This window comes from Blastocystis hominis (genome assembly GCF_000151665.1).
Source record: "Blastocystis hominis, Singapore isolate B (sub-type 7) whole genome shotgun sequence assembly, scaffold_8".
Classification (NCBI taxonomy): domain Eukaryota; class Bigyra; order Opalinata; family Blastocystidae; genus Blastocystis; species Blastocystis hominis.
In genome coordinates this window covers 849,160-854,746 of record NW_013171867.1, presented here as the reverse complement: position 1 = coordinate 854,746, position 5,587 = coordinate 849,160, and positions in this window count along the sequence as shown.

Genomic DNA, 5,587 nt, shown 5'->3' with positions numbered 1-5,587 from the left:
TCATATGACGGCTTAATGACAGTGCGATGGCGATTACCGGATCCTTCCATGATCTCTGCACCGCCACCTTCGAGCTTCGCGCTCCCGCGACTTCCCCCTTCCTCCTTCCGCCGAACCGTCTGGTTCCCCGCGGGACGCGATGTGTGGCACGTGTTGGAGGGTGGGATCCCCGCGACTTCCTACACGCTGGAGTGCGTCCCGAGCGAAGTGGGCAGTGCCGAGTGGATGGGCAGGCAATTCGGAGTGTCCACGATGGCCACGTCGGAATTCGTTGGGTGTTGGTGGTGGACGGCGAGCCAACCTCCTCGCTCACCGGTTCGCTCTGGGTGTGGGTGTGGGTGTGGGTGTGAGTGAGCAGGAATCTGGTGGGCGATGGGGTGGGGTCCGTGGCTCCCTACGAAGGTGTGCAGAGTCGACCGGGCTCTCTGGATCTCTTCCTGTCCAACTGGGCGCAGAACGCCACCGTGGTCTCCGTCACACAGCCCCTCCGCCTCCGCCTCCGCCTCCGCCTCCGCTTCCGCTTCGCCTACGACGTGACCGGCGCGCTCATCCGCGCCCACCTCGTCGATCACGCCTGGTGCGCCGTGGGTCGCGATGTTTCCACGTTTCCACGATCCAGACCGATTTGGCAGTTGCTGAGAGAAAGAAAGAGAGAAATGGTTGCGGTGTTTGGTTTGGAAGATGGATGGATGGATGGATGGATGGATGGAATTGTAGAGATGTGGAATGGTTGAAGCGTTGTAGGATTTGAATGAAAATCGAAAATGTGTTTAGGAAGGAAGGAAAATGTAGATTTAGAGTGTGTAGGGTGTTGGAATGATTTAGAAACATGAACAGAATAATCCAGAACGAGGAACCAAACGACTCTAGTTGATAATAATAATAGAGTGCTGTGAGTTGATAGTTGATTTGCTAGCATTGTGCTAATGATTCTACTGCATCTACCGAGAACATATTGTTTTAGAACACAGCAGCAATACATAATTGTAATATCTCAATGACTTTCTACTGTTACCACTCGTTACATAAGCGAAATAATGGATTGAAAAGAGGATTGGAATTCCATCGTATTTGAATGACATGTTCGAGTGTGGTTGGGCATTGTTGGGGAGATCAAATAAAGTAGGGCTTAGCAAAACGAAAGGCTTATCTAGCCAAACCTCCACTTCCAACACCAAGATGCAACCCACACAATAGAGTAACCAAGTGTGAAAAGTGATTTCTTGCTTTTCGATTGATTCCACACACTATCATTTCTATTCTCTAGATATCGAATGAATAGCTATCAATCAATCCAAAGGAAAACAATGAATAACTTACTGATTGAGTTGTTTGTGGAAGATGATGCACATCATAATTATCAATATGTACACGTTACACAACGGCAGACTGAGCTGTAGAATGAGTTTACTGATAGTAGGAAGAAATGTGATGATTGCTGTTTCAAAGATAATAGGAATTCGAATATAAGCACGAATCAAACGAATTGACCCTGTAGAGACATAATTTAGAAGTGAAACACACTGAGGGAAAGTGAGTGACAAATAATATCCAATCTATGCACAATCAATACGAATACCTATAATTATAAACTGTGAACATTATACGAATCAAAATATATGTAGAAATAAGACTGGAAGACAATTGGTCATAGAAACAATGAAAATAATATGTATTACGTATAGAATAACCAATCCATTTGATACAAGCATGGATAGCACACATAATCTTGGTCAACACCAGAAAAAGGATGTTTTCTACAGTTCACATTAACAATTCTCTAGTCTAGAAATATAAGATGAGGATAGATGTGGAATTAATGGAAAATACACGAAGTCCATTTGGAACCAACAAAACCTACAATTTGGACATTTTCCTGACATTATAGGCAATTCCTTCGAAGCAAATCGAAAGTGACTTAACCAGTTGGATGGACAAGCCAAAGTAAAACTATTCTTGAGCCCTATTGTTTCGGTGGATTATATTGAAATAGCGAAATACACTACTGAAACTGTTTTCTACTGTGCTCCTTTAGAACTAGCTACAAAGCTCTGATAGCACCAATAATAGTGTTGTAAGCACAGACTAGCTTAGGAAATCTTGTTTCAGAGACACTCTATTCTCAAGTGTTCAGGATAACAAAAACACATTCCAAATAGCGTTCTTCACTTCTCATAGAATTGTATAGGCTATTAAAGTGTGTGAATACCCAACCAAAAATAACAAAGCTTCCCAAAATAAACAATGGAATGTATTTGTGGAATTGCAATGATTCGACATATTTCCTATCGAATGCTCCACCACTCAATTGATAATGGTTCATTTTTGAATATTCACTTTGAAAATAGCAAGACATATTTGATAGAAGAAATATGAAAAAGTGAGAAGCAAATAGAACCATTTTTGTTGGAATTTGAGAAACAGGCATTTCTAGTTCAACTTACACCATGTATACATACTCCTAAATTTCCAATAGAAAAATAGAATTGTGTTTCGGTGATATTTAAACTGGATATTAAACTGAGTGTGCTTTTGGATTTTCTCATAATTTTTTTATTTTGGTCAAATAAAATGGTTGAGGAATGTATTGTGTTATCTTCCATGCTAATGAATAGCCTATTTGACTGAAGTTCGTTTCACCGAGTATCTGCTGGACGGATACGGTACGCTCGGCCACCCTGAAACCCTGGTCAAGGGTGGAATCAAATACACTGTTCAGCGATTCCAGGAAAAGCACAGAAACGAATTTCTATTGCGCTCCGAAACTGGTGATGTGTATCTGTTTGAAAATAACGTACTGAAACAAGAATGGAAGGAGGACGAGAATGGGAAGAAATCGGAGGAGTTTATTCGATACAAGAATGGTCGAGCCGATTTCAGTCAGCGATTCGAGTATATTTTGGAACAAATGAACAACAAACGTTTTGTTTACCACAAGAAAGGACTTCGAATGGAAATCTGGTCAGTCCAAACGGGACATTTGCTGTATCACGGAGGGTACAACGAAAGACGAATGAAAGAAGGCTGGGGCATCGAATACGATGAAGAAAGCGGAAATGTGGCTGTGGAAGGGATGTGGAGCAAAGGAGTATTGAAAGAAGTGATTCGATGTTTCAATGGAGATACGATGACCGAATTGAAGCGAAATGGAGCAGATAGTTTGGATCCAACGAAACGAATTCCGATCTATGTGGGTGGATTTCGCTATGATGAAGACAATGAACGATTTCTTCGTGAAGGGAAAGGATGCTTGATTGATGAAAAGACTGGAATGGCAACTCGAGAATGTGAATGGAAGGATGGAAAGGAAGTGAGTGGAGTGGATCTGACTGATGGATGGTACGATCCAAAATTGAGGTAGGGTTTATCAACAGCCATGATTCCTAGACCTGCTCCTGCTCCTGCTCCTGTTCGACTCAGCGTCACTGGATCTACAAAATGGACCGATGTGAGTTTGCAAGTGACCGATTTGACGATTTCATCGAATTGCTGTAACGATTTGAATGCATTGGATCTGAATCGATTCGAGTGGCTACGATCTATCGAAATCGGCGATGAATGCTTTGAATCAGTGAAAACATTCAAAATCGATGGATTGAATCGATTGAAAACGATCAAAATCGGAAACAATTCATTTACTCATATGAAAGAAGCCGAGTGGAATGGTATTAGTATTTACGCAGCTGTCCAAAGATGTAGCAATTCAAAATCATTTCACATATTGAATTGTGAATCATTGGAATCCATTCAAATTGGTGAAGATAGTTTTAATGATTTTGCTGGCGACTTTGAATTGAAGAATCTACCACAATTACAATCCATTCAAATTGGTTCATTTGGAAGTATTTCACGCAATTTCTATAATAGTTCATTTGTGATTCGAGGTATTGATATGATATTGAATATTTGAATGATGCCTAGATCTTCCAAATCTGCAATCCATTACATTAGGTGATTTTGCATTCTATAGATCCTTATCAACAATAATTGAAAGTATTGAATGAATTCGAATGAAATGATTGATGTAGATCTTCCATCATTACAATCCATTCAACTCGGTTATGAAGCACTTGCTGGAAGATTGAAGGATGATTCAAGTTCATTGATAATGCGAAGTAATAATGAGTTGATTGGTTATGATTTGTTTTGTAGATCTTCCAAATCTGGCATCAATAACTTCTGTAAAATGGAGTTTCCTTTATTCTCGTTGGGTGACATTAAAAAGTATTTCTGAATATTGAATATTGATAGTATTTAGATATTCCAAATCTTCAAAATGTCGAGCTACCTGATTCATTCGTGTGGGTTCGATGGAAATCAATTTGGAGTATAGTTTGATTGATTTGATTTGATTCATAGATGTTTCTTCCATTCTCGCTGATCTTGTCTACTAAATCAAGCATTCAATCTATAATTTTGATTTGATTTGATTTGTTCAGTGATTCGTCATTGTTTGGGAACATTTCCATTGATTGATTGATTGATTGATTGTTTGTTTGAAACCGATTCTTGATCACAATTCATGATTCTATAATTATCAAAATATCAATCCTGCCTGATTATTATGATGTTCTTCTTTACCATTTTAACAATGATACTCAATTATGATTGTTGTTTCAATCTATCAATCAATCAATCATTGTTTTCGATCATTATTATTATTACCAATGACCCAATGATCACATATTGAACATTCACAAATGATGAATCCAATCTACCAATAATAATAATAATAATAATAATATACAAATGATGGTTTGAATAGGTTTGAACTAGGATTTGTTCAATATTGATAGGAAACTGCTTGCTTCGAATAATCATCATCATCATCATAATCATGAATAATAAGATTGGATTTGGTAGTGACACAATGGAATGGTTGGAATCGATTGATATTGGATGATTATTCACATTTGTGAATCCATTGTTAAATCGGTAGATAATACAATACAATACAATACAATAGAATGATTGATATTGAATTAGGATATTGATTTTGACTTATTGAATAGGAATCGATCACTGTATACATAGAATAGAATAGAATAGAGGTGAAATGGATAAAACAAGGCAATGAAACTACAATAGAATAGAATAGAATAGAATCCGATTGAATAGCATTGGAAATCATATTGGATTCACCATTCAATCAATCCAATTATCAATTGTTTCTTTCTTTGTTTGTTTGTTTATCAATGAGTCACAAAACATGGATTTATCAATTTGATAATAATGGAATCAAATCGGATGTGTTTGATACTTGATAGTTATAGTTCGTAGTAATATCAATCGTGGTTTCACAATTCGATATTTGGATGGAATGTCGTTTTCTTCAATATCACACAAACCACACACTCACTCACTCAATCAATGGATGAAAGATAGCTGATTCAAAATGCAAATGAATGTTGAATATCGTAAAGAATCAATTCATCATTCACACTCAATAATACTGATAAGAATAGAAAGGCTGTTCAATCCATTGATCGATTGAATGAATGATTGAATGAATGGTGTGTATTTGGTTAGTTTTCGATCTTCATTCATCATCATTATTATCATTATTATGATTGTATGATCATCCACA